General features: G+C 42.2%; 1 long non-coding RNA gene across 1 annotated transcript in view; it reads left to right on the forward strand.

Moving 5' to 3' along the window:
- The first annotated feature begins 2,590 nt into the window (after positions 1-2,590).
- Positions 2,591-17,983, forward strand: part of LOC142852772 (uncharacterized) — a 58,579-nt gene continuing 43,186 nt past the window's right edge. The window contains exons 1-2 of the long non-coding RNA XR_012910988.1: positions 2,591-2,702; positions 3,124-3,321. This is a non-coding gene — a long non-coding RNA (uncharacterized LOC142852772). The remainder of the gene's footprint in view (positions 2,703-3,123; positions 3,322-17,983) is intronic.

The following is a 17,983-nucleotide window of genomic DNA, read 5'->3' on the forward strand; positions in this document are numbered from 1 at the left end:
ACCAGCCTAGATGCTCAGTGCCAAGATGACTTGATAGTTAAAAATGTGATATATATCATATATATATATATATATATATATATATATATATATATGGTGAAATTTTGCTCTGACATTAATAAAAATGAAATCATGAAATTTGCAGGGAAATGGACTTACAAAGTACGCTATTGAGAGACGTGATCCAAGCTCAGAAAGACAGCAGCAGTGCATGCTCTACCGTATGCAGATCCTGTATTGTAATGTTCATATATGTACACAGAAGGGGATGGTGTGGATAAAGATAAAACAACTACAGAGGAGACCAAGAGGACAGAGGGGTATGGAGGATGGGGAATGGAGTGCAGACGGATGCATGGGGACATGGAAGCAGAAAAGAGAAGGAGTGGGGAGACAATTGTAGAACAGAGAGGCGGTGAATGGGGAAGAGAATCACGTTTTGTTTGAAACCGTCATTATAACGTCCTATATTTATATGCTAATTCACAGAAGAAAAATAAAGAGTAGTGTTGGTGGGCGCATTCACGGGGATACATGCTTTTATTTCTTTTTGGATAAATTGCTAAGAGTGAAATTGCTGAGGATTTTAGTGACTTCCTATTCACTTTATGCTTACATTTGGCTTTCTGAGAAGCAGTCACATTGTCATTTGAAGCGGATTCACCATTATAAGCTGTGTCAGTAATTTGAGAGAGCATTTTCTCCACGTTCATCTCTGCAGTTGTTATTCTAGTCATTATAGTTGATGTGAATGGCGTTGTGGAGTTTCATGGTGGTTTTGTTTTGCTTTTTTTTCTTTTTGCTTTTCCTTAATGACTAATGTTGAATTCTAACACACACCATCATTGCTGAGGTATTTATTTAAATCTTCTGCTGAGAATATTCTCACATTTTCACCAAAATCAATGACTTCTCTACAGTGGTAGGAATAGGATTATGTTGGATGATTCCTGAGTGTTTCCCATATGAGTGACCCAATGGCCAAAATGGGCAACAATACTTTTGTAGATTAAATGCAAACTGGTATTTTATCTCATTGGCTCATAAAGTTAAATGCTCCCCTGCAAACCAAGCTGTCAAGTGTACAATGTGGGTCAAGTTTAGGAAAACCGAGAGTAAGGAAGAAGCTATGTCTTACTTCATAAGGATGTATAAGTTGATTCAAAAATATTTACTACATATGCCAAGGAAATGAACTAACCCTTGAATGTCAGGTTCGCTGTAAGAGGTACCTGACAACTTCAACCCTAAGCATAAATCAAGGCAGTCAGGAAATAACGAGAGTGTATTTCTTCACCATGCTAGTGATGTGGAAACCAGCGAGAAAAGATTCAATAAGTCTCCTCAGCTCTTCTACTGTTTGATACTCCAAGGCCAAACATAATTCCATGAATAGCTACTACACTTTCAAAGACTTCTCCTTGTGTTGGATCACCTCTATGTGTTACATCTACTTTGGCCTGGTAAGCAACCAAACTGACCTTCCTGCTATTGTGTCCATGTCCAGCTCGCATCCCCATCATCATCATCTTCGGTTTTTCCATTGCATCTTCCGATGAAGATGATACCTTCAGTTGGCCACTTCCTTACCATTCTCTTTGTTTGATGCAATTTTCTAAGCATTCAGTTCCTCTTGAATTTTATTTTCTTCTTGTCAGAGCACACTTTATATTCTATTGAAATATCCTCTTTTCTAGATTGGCTCTTCTACTATAAGGTTTGCCTACATGGGTTGCAGCAGGGGTCTGTTCTCTATGATTCCTGGTTGCATGGAGGAAGTCTGGCAGGGGCCTCTACAGCAGCACTCGGAGAGTGACATTGTAGAATAATGTCACTAACCACTACTAGAGAGGATGTAATATAATCCTCACTTAAAGACCTGGTTAAGTTATAATGTTTTTTACTCAGATTTTCTTCTGAATTTTTGCTTGGGAAACATGGGGCATTACTTTTGGAGTGGGTTTTATTTGAGATGTTCTGGGAGATAATATCTGGAGCCCGGAGATGAGAAACGAGATGATGAAACCCCAGGCTACTGAGTTGTCTGGTATGCAGTCCAGCAGGCCTTTCCGCTCTGGTTTATTGCTGTGTCTGGTTTCCCATTTCCTTCTTTCAGTGGAGTCCCTAGGGAATGTTAAATGCTTACCTAACATACTAATGTCTATGCTATGCAAAGTGATGGTTGCCAAATCAGTTTATGAACATAATTCTTGCCTAAGGAAACTCAGGGCTGAGGAAGATGCCTCGCATATGCCAAACAGAAGACTCATTTTCTTGTTTTAGGGAGCTTAGGTCATTCTCAGACCTGTGGGATCACATAAATTGGCTTTATTTTCTTTTGGAAAAGAAGTCTATCCTAGGGCCAAAGTTTTAAAGCAACTTTTAAAAACTTGCCCTTGAGATCTGACACATACTTCCTGTCCTGAGGACACACTTTGGCCTTCTTATGTGAAGTCAGAAGTGCCTTAGGAAGTGGGGGCTGCTGAGTGCGATGCTTTTGGTTCAGCTTCCAGCTCTCTTCTCTGGGCAGACAAAGACCACGAATTGTCGAAATTTTAGGATGAATGAAACCCACACATGTTATTGCTCTTCCAGCTTATTTCTTTCAGGTCTTTTGGCAAAAGTCCAGGGAGATGAAGAGGCGAGAAGGTTGCTGTCTTGGTTTCTAGAATGTTCTTGGTAACTCCCGACCTTCTCAAAAGGTATGAAAATAAGTTCTGGTTTCTCAATGTAATACTTGGCAGAGGATTCACATTAATTCTCTTATAGTTCAACTTTGTGGCACAGGTAGGGAATGAAAACCTTCTTAGTAAGCAAATTATGAAGCAATCTTGCCTCTTTGATCGCTAAAGCCTGTGTTTAGTTTTCTTCACAAGGTACAGAGCACAACTCTCTGCCTCATTAGGATGGTCTAACACGTGGCCTTCAAAGATTTTGCTCCCGGTGGGGAATTGCAACTATTCTGCTGTCCGTTGTTGTCCAGTGCCTTGTGTAGCCAGGGACTCTGTTGAAGGCAGAGTTGCTTACTTTACTTCCTTTTTGTCCTGAATGGGGAAGTCTATTTTCTGAGAGCCTTTGGGTCTTGTTCTTGCTGACAGTTTGTGTTCCCTTTCTTGATTCCAGGTTGCTTTTCACCATCCACTTCCATCTGCCCCAGCTTCAGACTTTATAGCAGTGGACAAATGGCTTGCTGGATTTGTCAGAACCTGCAACCGTAGGCCCGGAGGTCCGTCCCTCTTGTGGTTCAAATACAGGATACTTAACGAATGGAATAGAACTGATTGGCTAGTTCTTAGAAGCTGAGAGCCTTTTCAACCAGAGGTAAGTAAAGATATGAACTAGGTGACCTCTGCAGGTTTGGATGTGCTTACATCATGTCATGGCTTAACACAGGTCTCACATCACGATATTGATGTCAGGAAACACGGTTTGACCTTAGGTCCCCAGGCACAGTCATTTGAGTATATGTAAATAGCTCTAATGAGTACCGAATACACTCCTTTACTTTAACCAAAAGAACCTGGAAGTGCCTAAGTAGTCAAATTATTTTAAGTCACCTTAATACTTGGGCCATGATATGTTTAATTCTCCTAAGTAGATTGGAGACTGTACTAATCTCATTAGCATCCTACTTGTAAAACGCACTTCACTTGGTTCCTTTTACATACATAATAGATGTACCTTTCTCTCTTCTCTTCTTGTCTATTTCCATTTGATGTTGAGATTCTATTGCAGACATGATGTTGGCTTTGGTAACTCGCTGCCCTACTCTGCTGACCGTTACTATGGTGGGAACAGCCTGACCATTCATCACCTACTCCCACCTGGTCTCTCTTCTTTCCTTCCCACCTCCCATTTCCCTTCCTCTCCTAACACACTTTGCCACCAGCTTGGTCATCTATTCAATGGGATGCATGATTCAAGCACAAGCTTAAATATCCTCTCTGAAATGATGCCCTCCCTCCAAACGATCAGTTTAACCACTGTTCCCATTAGAGCCCATCTTCTCACAGGTTCCGTCTTCACTCCAAGGCGAACTGAAGGGAAAACACCAGGGTATTTTGCATTCTTGGGCTCAATCACACGAGTTCATCAGGGAAATAAAACTGTCAGCACAACATGTCTGAGTACAGAACAGAGGATGATGGGGTGGTGTGGGATTCAAAGGACTGCCGGAGGCTAAAGCCACTATGGAAGTTTTAATTAACGAGGACAGTCAGGGGCAGGTGCCCTAGAATTGAACACTGTCGCTATTCGTGTTAATTTTTAATGTGAGTATATGAAAACTCCTGCATGCATTATTTCATAATTAATTTTCTTATAAGTTAGGAATGTCCCAGATAGCCCCTAAAGGACCACTGGAGAGAACAATTCATTTAATGTCACTTGGTATTTTGGACATTTTTTTGTTAGCTATTATATTTGTGGCCACCATCTCACTTTCTTTCTTATATGGTTTTCCAGAGTGTAAAAAAGCCCCGTCTTTGAGGTGAACATAGTCTACCTCCATGCTTTTGAAAATATTTTGAGTTTTTTGGATGCATTTTAGGTCAAAGGTCAAAGCAAGATGACACTTATTGAAGTTTTGTGGTTTCTGGTGTTTCAGCTGCTGCAGAAAACATATATGTGTTTGTCAACCAAATAAATATTTTCAAGTTGAGTATTATCCTAGCAATTGGTCTTAGCAAGTCAAATGTTCTGTCTTATGAAATATGCTTTAAGTTTTCATATTTTGCTGCTTTAAACGTTGCTTTCTGCCTCACCTTTGTTAACAGAAGCTTTTTTATTATGTCTCACTTAAGTGGAAGCAATAAGTAGGTCTCAGCTGTTTGTATTTGCGTCACAGTTAAGCAACGAGGCTGATAAAATACTGTTGATAAGAACATTTTCAGTTGAACCAGATCATCAAGAAGGGCAGAATTGCTAGGACACTTCAGGAGTCTGAGCTCAACCCTAGGGCTATGTGGGGAACAGGGAGTGGGGGAAGATTTTGTGGTGTGGAAAACTGAATTTTCCTACAAGGAAATTCTTTCTTTTGAAAATTTAAATGTCTTTCAAATCATGCCATGCCAGAGATATTTGCTGTGCAGGCTTTAAGCTCATGAGAACATACACTCAATCTTCACCTGTGATATGCTTTGACATAGAAAGAGCCACTTACTGCAAAACTATGGTCAACATATGTAATACCATGTTCTCTTTTTTTTGTAAGATATGGATGATTAAAAACCCTGCAAAACATTGAGAAGAATAAGTGCTCTAACATGGAGTCAAATTTAGACTGTTAAGGCTGTAGGTAGGTAAATTTGTAGAAGAAAAGGAGGGGAAAAGGAATGGAAATAAGAGCCACGGAGGTTCCTGCCCAGTCAACAAAATCAGGGAAATTCCCATATGTCTTCACCCCTTGGACCACCTCCAGGTGAGTCTAGACCTCATGGGGTTAGAAACTGAGATGAACCATCATAGTGAGGTTAAAATAATATCAGACAACTTGAACAATTTCCATTTCGGATATTTATGTCTCTTGGAATCAGTTTTACTGTTTTGGGAGCATCTGCCTTTGCTTCCAAGATCAGCATTGGGAGGGCCAGTTCAGTCTACTCCAAACTGCTTGTTGAGTTGTGTCTTTCATCAAACCCATCAGGATACTTAAAAAAAAAAAATCCCCATTTAGTTTCGGATCATTTTGATAAATTGCCCGCATAAAACACTGAGCTATCATTTGTAGCCCAAGTACCAGGGCTGAGTTTTTGCAAGGGTTGGAAAATTTCCCTCTTTTCCTTTTATGTATGTAGGACGAAACTCAGATGTAAGAAGCATAGCTGAGATAGATGCTTCTTTTAAGGTTAGTTCTTCTGACCGCAATCAAGCATAATATAAAACAAAAACAAAAGGGGAAAAAAAAGGAAAGAAAAGGAAAAAAAAAGAAAGGAAGAAGAAATGAAATTCAGAGAGAATAAATCTGTGTTGGCTCACTGTCTGGGAGGTGTAGGATTCTTTTTCAATTTCTTTCAATGTTTTTTTCTAAAAATTTTAAAGATGCAGAGAATTTGAGAGTTTTTTAAATAAACACCCATGAAGCCATCACCTGGCCTTTGCTGCCAACATTTTCTCCTACTTGCTCTACTACACATCTTTCTAATTGTGCAAAGAAAGCTTAAATCAATGTTTCTAGGGTCAGAGTCCAGTTGATCAGATCTGTGGACTCCTTTTTCCTGTTTTGGGAGCAACTGGCATCGTTTCTGTGATCAGAAGTGGTGATATCAGCTCATTCTACCTGAAGCTGCTTGTTGAGTTTCCCAGATGTACCACGGCTCTGTAGAGCTGGGCAGGCCAAGCAACAATTTGGACAGTATGTTAAACTAATGCTCTCCTGGGCCTCACTTCCTAAAACTCCGAGTCAGTAAGTTCCAAAATGCAGTAAAGGTGACTTTGATGTGTGATTGGATTCGGGAGCCATAGACCTTGGTAGAACTAAAAACCAATATCTTAGAGCCTTTGGACAAAGCAAGAAATCTGAGGGAACACATCAATAATATGACATATAACCAAGCCCAAGTTCTGTGGTCTACATTCTTAGTGTGCGATAGATACATCATTAGCTATCCTTGGAGGACCAGAGGGCCAGAAACTGAGTCTAAGAGAATCAGTAACGTTAGATGAAGCCAAGAGATAGAAGTCAGGTGATCCAAATTGGGAAAATACCAAACGGAGAGTGTCAGTGATTGGACGGGAAGGGAGAGTCAGGGATGAGCTTACAGGGCTTGTGGTTTTTGTGGATGTGAAATGCTAGGCAGAGAGCAAACATAAAACTTCCCAGAATGTTACCTAGCAGCCTTGAGGGGCTCTAGCCTCTGGCCATGATTTATAATTCCTTCTATGGTACACTGAGGTCTTCACAGCTCAATGTACTCGACACGCAGCACAGTGGAGTCCTTCTGCAAGGATGAAGAGTTCTCTTGTCTGATTGCTCCTGCTTTTATGGATTTGTACTACTTGCTAATTTGAGCTCCTGAGACTTTCAATGCCTTTTCCTCACTTTGGCATTGGTTCTTTGTTCCAAAACTTTGATTGGTTCATAGCAGGTTTCCTTCCATTGCACTTATCTCTGAGATCTCCAGCTCCCATGCATGATTTTACTTTAGTTCTCAATTTGTAACTCTGTTAAGCAAGACCAAGAACACATTAAGGCTGTTTTATCAATTCAAAGACCTTTGGATCCTTGATATGGTAATGGGACTATAGGAACTGCAGTAACTGTCTCTCCTATGATCTCACGGTTTCAGAGGCTCTTAAATCTGGGCATGTGTAGCTGCTGGTTTGGGCTCAGTCATTTCCTCCTGAGGCTGTGAATGAGATGTTGCCTGGGTCTGCAGCCATACCAATATCACTTTGATTCAAAAGAACCCACGCTCTTGCTCACGAATGTGGTTTTCAGAAGAGCATCATCCTTTGATACTGTTATCACAGTCCAGTTTCTTTCCAAGTAGCCTTTCTCTGTCAGAGTTATGCTAAGAAGAGGGCTAATGGGCTGGAGTATATCTGAAGTCTTTGTGTGTGTGTGTGTGTGTGTGTGTGTGCGTATGCATGTATTCACGTCTGTGTGCGTGTGTATGTGTGAGTGTATGTGTTCATGTGTGTGAGATTGTGTACGTGTGAGGATATGTGCTCACGTGTGTGCCCATGTGTGAAAGTACCTTCCAGCTTGTCACATGAACACTGGACTTGCTGACACGAGCTGAGTCTGGCTTTAGATAGGTTTAGGGGTTCAAACTAGATCCTCTCATTTGCATGGTAAGCGTTTTGCTCACTGAGCTGTCGCCTGGCTCTCTACATGAATCTCAGAAGTGGCAGAATTTCTGCTACATGCTGTTTGTCTAGCACAGAACAACCTTGTTAGAGTGCAGGAGGGGAGGGGACTAGGAAAGATAGGGGTATCAGGAGGCAGAGGCCGGCTACTGTAAGAACATCACCTCGGTTTGGTTGTCCAGTGCTCTCTCAGTTACATTGTTAGTGAAATGCTTGCAATATCTGTGCTTTTGACTCTGAAACAAGGAAGGCACTGAACGTCTTATCAGGAAGGTATCGGTACATGGACTGAGCGGCTTTTGTGTACCAAAATGCCACTGTGGCTACCAAGGAGGTCACTGAAACAATGAGAAACAAGCTCTTATCCCGAAGGTCTTTATGATATGGTTGAGGAAATAGAACATACCCCAGGGTATGCAGAACCTCTTTTCTCATAGTAAACTATATTAACTCAACTCAACCATAGCTAGGCAAAATGAAGAATTTCCTGGATGGCCTGTGCCACTGAGGGAGGGACAGATGTGTGGACACAGCTGGATGAAAAGCACAAATCCCACAGAATTCTTTCTGTTCATTTCCCATGGCAGTTGCTTCCTCTGCATTGGTGGGCCCCGTTCACCCAGGCTGTTTGCTCGCATAGCTTCTGCGATTCTTGGCCTACACATTGTGGCTACATCATGTAGATGGTAACATTTGTGTTTCCTAGTCCCCAAAATTTAAAATTAGAAGGGGGGGCTTTAATGGGTATAGCTTGAGTTCTAGACAGATCAGTAGGTCTCCATCCCTTTTTTCAACGCCACTCAATGTCAGTAGTATGGCAGACGATGGAAAGTAAGTGTTGGGTTTACAAAACCAAGAAAGAAAGGCAGGTACAACAGTGATAGGCAAGGACTGGGAAGTGTAGGCATCTTATCAATAGGCAGAAAACATGCCAGATTAAAGGATCGTTCTTCAGGACTGAGGAGAACTGTGTGAGTGAGCACGAGCCTATGGAGCCTATGGGTTGTATGAGGCCGTGCCTGTTCCTTCCACTTTCAAATTGTGTCTCTTTCTTTCTGTTCCTTTACTTAGTTGGGTCTACCAGCTTTGTTTGGGTATCTGTAGGATGTCAGTTTCTTGTGTTTAAATTCTTCCTGGGCTGTGTTCTGTGCAGCACCCAGCTTGCTGAAGAGCCCTGGGTTTGCTAACAAGTCAAAACACTTTCTGATGGTCTTTGATTTGAAAGAGAATGTGAGAAAGCCAGGAGATGGAAATGTCTTTGTTTTCACGGAAGCACAGTCAGAATGAGTAATTAAGAAATTGATACCTAACTCGGCACGATTATCCTAGCTGTTAGTCAAAAAAAAAAAAAAAGGTGGATGAGCTGTGGGTGTATTTGTGCTTCTGGATGGCAGGTAGAAGTTCTGAAATCTGTGTTTCTTCTGTTAATGGTTCCATCAGTTGGCTGATGAGGGTAGAAATCTCTTATGGATGAATGGAGCTGCTTTTCCAAGACGACACACTTGAAGTCAGTGAGTAGCTGAGCACACAGCACGGTTCCAGGAAGATTGATCTCTAACTTCAAGCAAAATAAAGCGGTCAACACCATACGTGTGGTGGCTGAACTGAGAACGGCTTCCTATAGTCTTGGGCATCTGAACACTTCCCCAGTTGCTGGCACCCTTTTTCGGGAAGTTTAGGAGGTGTAGCCTTGCTGCAGGAAGTATGTCACCAGGGGGTGGGCTTTGCTCTTAAGATCCTCCTGCCACTTTCAGTTCACACTTTCTGCTTTCTGCTTTTGGGTGAGACCTGAGCTCTCAGCTTCCTGCATCTACCACCAAGGCCACAGTCATGCTTCTCCAAGATGGACCCTGCGCTTTCTGGAATTGCAAGCCCAAATAAACTTTGTTCCCCTGTAAGATGCCTTGATTGTGGTGTTTTATTATGGTAACAGAGACGCAGCTGCTAAAATGCTCAGTGACAAACCGCCTCTGTCAGAGGCAAACTGTTTTATGCTGTGGTTAAACATGAGACAGATAAAATATCTCTGGGAGACTTAGAACACTGATGTGAATTCATATCAGCTTTAATAAATCATCATACCCAATGCTTTTTTGGATTAAAAAAACCGAATAACACTGAGACAGAATCAAACTATATAGTCTATCTGGCCTCCAACTTAGACTGTTCTGTCTTGTGTTGGGGTCATAGGCATGTCTTATCACCCTGGGGCTCGGCTTCTTAAAATAGGATGTGATGTATGTGAATCTCTCTCTCTCTCTCTCTCTCTCTCTCTCTCTCTCTCTCTCTCTCTCTCTCTCTCTCTCTCTTTCTTTCTCTCTTTCTGTATGTATGTATGTGTGTGTGTGTGTGTGTGTGGTATAAGACCGGAGACATGTATTTCAATTTCTATTTAATTTAAATTTTTGCCAAGAGCTGATTGCGATATTAAATTCTCATTTTCCTTTATACCACTTGTAATTCATGTATTTAAGTAGGAATTCTGTCTGCAAAATAACACTGTAGGCTCAGACGTTGGACACCCTAAGAATATTTATGCCCTTCACTGTTGAGCATCATAATCTGCCTAGATATGAACATTCTATAATAATAGTTTCTCTAAAATGTGACTCTTCTACATGGGTAGGTTCGAGTTAACGTGTTTCCCCTATTGAGTGCCTTGTTTAGGAGCAGCCATGTCCTTTGCATGGTCTCTGTCAAGGGACAGCTCCTGGGCTCATTCCAAATCAGGTAAAGCCTGTTGTTTACTTTAAGACCCTGGAAGAAGACAGCCAAGTGGTCACTGTCTTGCAAGATACAGAGTACTGAGGTTTCCTCGAAAGGGCCCAGCAATGGGGTTTTGGAGTTCTGTTTCAAGGCATGGCAGCCTGCCTGTTTTTAAAGGGAGGTTTATTTTTGGAAACCTGCGATCCTCTTGTTAGCCTCAGACTCTCATTTGCCTGTAGGTGTTTCAGAGAAACCTGAGCCTTGGTGAGACTATTTTTATGGAGTCTCTTACTCCCTCCTCACCTCTCCCCCAACTTGGTTGGAAAGAGAAATTAATTAAAACCAGGCTTAATAGAAGCGTAACTTGATCAGTTTCACTGACTTCAAATCAACAATTCATCAGATTCTGTTAATAATTTTGTTATTATCTCACTTTTTTTTTTGGCAGATATTTATTGTGAGCCTACCCTACTGCTGGCAAGTGACAGGATTAATGTGATTCTTTTTTTTATATGACAGTATTCCAGTGTGAAAACATACGTGTACACTCATACACAGGCGAATGCCAGGTAGAAGCATTAGCCAGGCTGATCTTTACATGATGAGCTCGGTGGGGAACTCAGTCAGTTCCTCAACAGGGAATTTATACTCTAACATGTACAAATGCAAACCTTTCTATGTGTTGTTATAATTCAAAAGGTTGAAATGTGTGTCGCATGCTAACCACCCTATTACTCAGTGAAGATAAAGTTTGAATTTCAAATGATTGGCCTGTCGTGCACTTTGGGAGTAAGTTCTTCATTGTCATTGGAGACCATCCTTCAGCTCTCCAGCTGACAAACACAGTTCCTGAAAGGACATTACTGCTTACCTTAGGTAAACATAGTAATAAGCTTTTTTGGCTCAGCCTAAATGAGACATTTTTTTATTTATTGAAAATAGATTCTTCCCCTCCTCTAGCTCCCTTCAGAAAAGAGCAGGCATCCAAGAGGTGACAACCAAGTACGACAAAATAAAATAGAATAAGACGATCCAAAAATAAGTTTTTCTAAGGAACAGAAAATTGTTCCAATGTCAGCATTTAGAATTTCATGCAAATCCCGACACTTGGTGAACGGTTAATGTAGACCTCATTGTGTGGCTCTCTTTATTGCAGTAAAGAGAGGAACTGGCGAGGAACAGTTATCTAATAAGTACAAGGTACTCTAGCATCTCACGACTCTTTGTTGGAAAGGAGTTAATAATTAAACTCTGTGTTTTGGCTTTGAACAATTGCAAGTCAGTAGAGAGCAGGGCGCCAAGTCTCCCTCTGCGCAGGGATGACTGAAGATACTTGAGCATGAATACCGAGTAGAGATCAGGCTGAGAACTCATCATTTCCCCAGCAAATGCCGAAACCTGATGCTAAGAACTGCAAGAACACATCCGCACTGGAGCCTGAGTGAAGAGCATAGGTCTTGGGTACCTGCCAAGCTCTCTGGTGCCCCACCCTTGATCACTACGATGTTCTCTAGAGAATCCCATAACATGGTAGTTTTCTGTTCTGCTCCAACACATCACCACAAACACCGTAAACCCCATAGGTTTATTGCTTCATAGTTCGGAGGGTCAGATTTCCAGATTGGCCTCTCTGGAGGACAAGTCACAGTGGCAGCAGGTCTGCATTCCTCCCCGAGACTCTGGAATCTGTTTGCTTGCCTTCTTTGGTTTCTGGGTCCTGCTGTGTTCTTGAGGCTGTTGTCTGCTTCCTGTCTCCACCTCTAACAGGAGACTCTCTGCTCTGTGTCTCCTACTTCTGTTATCACCTGTCCTCTCCTGCCTCCCCCGCAGTCAGAGAAGACCACCTGCACTGCCCAAGGCAGTTTCCTACCCTGAGGTCCAGCAGTCCCAGCTGTGAAGTTTCTATTGTCAGAGAAGCTAACACAGCCTCAGCTTCTGGGGATTAGGGCGTTGTCATCCATTGGTGCCGACCTCCTTCAGTTTTACATTCAGCAGCTGACTCCTGCTGGAGTAGGGAGATTGAGAAGGCCTTCACCCAAGGGGACAGTTTTAAAGAGGCACCACACACATAACAACAAATCCACAGAAAGAAAGAAAGAAAGAAAGAAAGAAAGAAAGAAAGAAAGAAAGAAAGAAAGAAAGAAAAGAAAGAAAGGAAAGAAATCCAAACCAGTGGTCAAGATATGTTTTAAAATAGAAGTTCAGGCAAAGTCTATGCTGGAAACAATTCCAAAAAAAAAAAAAAGAATAACGATATTTAAAAATTTTTCATTTCTGTCTGTCTGCAGTGTGACTCAGCAAGGCAGCATCCACTGCCGCTAAGTACAGGCTCCTGATCCAGACGGGATGCAGAACGCATACATACTGCTATTAGGCTTTGGAAAGATCAAGGGAAGGAAACAGGGATGTGGTATGCACTTTTCAGGTTGGGAGACTGACAACTCAAAGCAGGGAAAAAAATGGCTAGTCTCCCAGGCTTGGGGCTGCTCACCAGATCCTTTGCTATGAGATGGTCAGTGGCCTGTGGTCCCCAGTCCTGTTGCCTTTCAGTTCATTCTCTGAAACTTGTGCAGATTCTGTGAGGTTAAGTTCTGTCCTTGACAAAAATCCCCCTTCCTATGCATGCAGCCAATGTATGTTATTAGCAGCTAATAACCCTGAATAATATAGTTCATCTCAGAGAAGAGCATCTAATGTGGTTGCTTAAGTCACGGTAATGTGGCAGGCAGACATCATTTCAAGAACATATGACAGTTGCTTAATCAAAGAAATGAAACATAAACAGTGTTATGGTTTCTATCACCCGGTGCTTTGGCTCCAGGGCCGTGCATGCACCATCAAATGCTCAGGCAATTTATATAGCCACCCAGGGTTCTCAGGCCCTACACAATGTACACGCAGCATGGTCACGTGACTTACGAATTGTGCAATTACGTAAGCCCTTGTGTGCATGTGTAAGACCTTGTGTTGCATGCACTAGGCATTCTTAAAAGTTGGACATGCCCGCTCCCCATTCTCTTCCCCCACCAACTTCCTCAGGCCTGCATACCTGTCTTATTCTCTCAATAAACTCTTTTTTTTTAATTAAAAATTTCCACCTTCTCCCCTCCTCCCATTTCTCTCCCCCTCCCTCTCCCTCTCCAGTCCTAAGAGAAGTCAGGGTACCCTGCCTGTGGGAAGTCCAAGGCCCTCCCATCCAGGTCTAGGACCTTCCTGTGCATCCAAACAGACTAGGCTCCCAAAAAGCCAGTACATGCAGTAGAATCAAAACCCGGTGTCATTATCATTGGCTTCTCAGTCTGCCCTCATTTTCAGCCACATTCAGAGTCGGGTCTGATCACATGCTCCTTCAGTCCCAGTCCAGCTGGCCTTGGTGAGCTAGCTTTAGATCAGTCACACCATCTCCATGGGTGGGCTCACCCCTCGTGGTGACTTCCTTGCTCATGTTCTCCCTCCTTCTGCTCTTCGTCTGGAACTTGGGAGCTCAGTCCAGTGCTCCGGTTTTGTTGTGTGTTTCATGATCCGTTCTTGCTCTCACCCAGTAATTTCAAACATATCATTCAAAAGCCCCTTTTAATATTTGTTGGAATACAAAGACCTTTCATTTATTCACCCAGTATTTCCCTAGTCCCAAATTAGGGCCTTATAAAGGACTTATTAGTAATAAGAAGGCATAGGTTTCATCTCTGTTCATTGAATCTGATTTGAATCATATCTGAGACATCGGAAAGATCTTTTTTGTTTTGTTGTTCACTCCCTACTTCCTCTTACATTTTCTGGGTATTCTGACATTCGTGTAGAATTACTTCTGGTTTCAATTTTCAAAATTTCTGTAATATACTTTCTGATTCTTAATTCAGCCGTTTTTTTTCCTTTGGAAGAATGAAGATGAACGGCTTTGTGAGAGGCACTTGTCTCGGGTAACTTCACGCTCTTCTGAAATCTTTAAAGATTTCCTATCTTCTTCTCTAAGCCTGTTTAATCTATATGGATATACTAGATATGAAAATGAACTATTTATTGAAAAAGTAGTAATCATACTTCCAATCATGAGACCAACTATTGACTATCCGAGAGAAGTTTGTTTCTAGTAGGAAATAGCAGGTGTCAAATAAATCAATGCCTGGACTACCAAGGGAAGCAGTTGAAGCGAAGTAAGCAGGCAGCGACTTTTCTGGGTGTTAGGTCGCCATCTCAGGCTTTTGGGCATTTTGGAGAGCAATGGAATTTGGCTGAAAACTGCTCTGGGGCTCCTACTGTTTGCTGAGTCACTTTCATGAAGAGGAAGCAATAGTTTCACATGCAAAACCGAGCTGAGCTGGGGGCTGGGGAGATGGCTCAGAGGACATGGCTGCTGTGCTCTGCAAGCACAGGACCCGACTTCCTCCTCCCAGCACCAGCTTTGAGAGCCAGGCAAGGTTGGCTGCAGTCCCAGGGCCCTGAGAAGGAGAAGGGCGATCCTGGGAGCTTTGCTGGCCACTAGCTTAGCAGAATCAATGAGCATCTGGCTCAGTTAGACATTCTGTCTCTAGGCAATAAGATGCAGAACGGTGATAGAGAGGTAATTGTCTGATGTCCTGCTTAGCCCAGCAAGCATGTGCCGGGGCACATTCACCCTTACATGCACACACTCATGTACATGTAATACACACACACACACACACACGCACGCACACACACACACACACCTTCTTTTCTCTCTCTTACACATACTGCACACAAACCACATATCATACACATACATACCACACTCATATATACACATTACTTCTATACCTTCCCATATACCTTATTCTCCTCCCCATCATGCATACATATAAATACAAACTATACACATATATCCACACACCACACATATAGTACACATGCACTACACACACTCACATACATATATATATCACCCCCCCCCATGGCTCCTTCTAGATATTAGTCATCGGTTCTCCATCTGCCTTTCTGAATTTCCCATGGTATAATCAGCACCCACAGTTTTGCACTTGAACTCTTTCTTCAATTTCTTATCCCACAACCTTTTTCCCCCCATTAAATGCAAATATACCCTTCCTGGTTAAGATTTCAAGGGCCAAGCCGTGGAGATTTTGCTTGTAACTTTTGTAATATCCACAAACGTTGCCCACCTTGACAGTCCCTGCTGTGGTTTGAAAGTGCTTCCCAAAGGCTGTGGTGCGGAGGAGCTGTTCCCAGTCTTATCATGCTATTGGGCAGGTCCAAGAGACTCCCAAAACACACAGCCTATTGCTGTTGTCCTTGCTTTACCCCGAGAGGGAAAAGGAAGGTCCCTGTTACTGAAGAAACAATGTACTTCAGACACAGGGCCCGGAGCCCCCTGAGCTGGAACTGACTTGAATGTTCCTTCCCCTGAGGACTCGCTTTCATGCTATTGGAATGTACAATGCAAGCTTCCAAAAGAGGGAGGCTATCAACAGTCCTTCCCAGGTGTGATGCCTAGAACCCCATCAATGACCGACACGGCACTATAACCCTAAGAGCAGAGCAGTGGTATGCATACCTTGGCATAACCAAGATTAATTGGACTCAAGACTTGCTCAACAAGAAGCAAATCATGCTTGGTACTGGAAATCTAGCTAAAAATTCTATGTTAGTGATATATTGATTATGGGAGAATCTACAACCACTAATTTACTAAGCCCTAAGAGCAGTCTATAAATGTTTGTCCTTACACCCACAGGTAAGTGTGGTCTTTACCCCTTATCAAGAAAACTTCTCGCAACTGACAGAGAACACTATAGAAAACCACAATCAAGCAAAATGCCGAGTAGCAGAGCCCTGTCCTAATGGATAAATCTATCAAACATGCTCACATCTGAGGCTCAAGGAGCATTGCAGAAGGGGGGCTGAAAAACCAGAAGCTACACCTATAAAATCACACCAACATGACTGTCTGACAAGAACACCAATGGACATACTAAGGTGGACAGGGAAACGCCCAGGGCATCAACCTTAGAAAGAACTACAGTTGACTGAGGAAAGTTGGGAGTGGGAGAGGTGGTCCTCCCCAGGGTGATCCTCCCCAGGGAAGAGCATACCAACTGGTTGTCCAGTGCAAAAGACAGGCCTAAAAACAGACATACAAATAATAGTATGCAGACAAAGCAGGTTATATTTAGGAAAATATATGTCTATACATAATATACATCATATACATAAATGTAAGCAATAACAATTAGTGAAAGAAGAGGCCATGAAATTGAAGGAGTGTGTGGAGAGGCACATGGGAGGGCTTGGAGGGAGAAAAGTCCAAGAAGAAATACTGTGATTATGTTGTGATCTCAAGCTTTTAAAGTAATACAAAGTTTTCTAAAATGTGATACTGTATGACCTACCCTACTCTATGATCTCATTTCTTGCAGCCCTGATTGCTATTTCCTTCCAACCTCACATATTTCTCAAACTTGCCAAGCTCCTGCCTCAGCACACCTTTGCTTTATTACTTTCTCTAAGTAGAAACATGGCTCCTCCTCCTTCCTACTCAGCGATCCCTGCTGTAAGAACCCTTGCCTAGTGCCTGCAATGCAAGCCACTGATTTTCTCTAATATTTCACTCTAGTTTATTTTTCCTCCAGGACATTTATTCAACGTGTGTTCACTGTTTCTATCTCCCCTTTTAGAAAGTAAGCGTCATCAAGAGTACAAACTGGCTGTCTCAACCAAGCCTCTGTCCTCAGTGTCTTAAACAGTGCCTTACTTCATTTTACATACAGACCATTCATCAATATGTGAAGGTCTTCTTTTTTTCCTATTCTTTAATGATTAAAAAATGTTAATTTTCCTCGATAAACAGCTTGGACCAAACAATAATGCATCTTGAGATGAGAAATTCTTTTTTTAAATTGATTTTTATTGTCCTCTACAGTTTCCTCTGCTCCCCTCCCTGCCTCTCCCCTCCCCTTCAACCCTCCCCCAAGGTCTCCATGTTCCCAATTCACTCAGGAGATCTTGTCTTTTTCTACTTTCCATGTACATTAGATCCATGGAAGTTTCTCTTAGTGTCTTCATTATTGTCTAAGTTCTCTGGGATTGTGATTTGTAGGCTGGTTTTCTTTGCTTTATGTTTAAAAAACCACTTATGAGTGAGTACATGTGATACTTGTCTTTCTGTGTCTGGGTTGCCTCACTCAATATGATGTTTTCTAGATCCATCTATTTTCCTGTAATATTCAAGATGTCATTAATTTTTTCTGCTGTGTAGTACTCCATTGTGTAAATGTACCACATTTTCTAGTCTTTAAGAATCCATCTAACCGGGCGATGGTGGCGCACGCCTTTAATCCCAGCACTCGGGAGACAGAGGCAGGCGGATCTCTGTGAGTTCGAGACCAGCCTGGTCTACAGAGCTAGTTCCAGGACAGGCTCCAAAGCCACAGAGAAACCCTGTCTAGAAAAAAAAAAGAATCCATCTAGAGAGAGAAAGCAGATGCAAACAAGCACA

This window comes from Microtus pennsylvanicus, chromosome 6 (genome assembly GCF_037038515.1).
Source record: "Microtus pennsylvanicus isolate mMicPen1 chromosome 6, mMicPen1.hap1, whole genome shotgun sequence".
Classification (NCBI taxonomy): Eukaryota; Metazoa; Chordata; class Mammalia; order Rodentia; family Cricetidae; genus Microtus; species Microtus pennsylvanicus.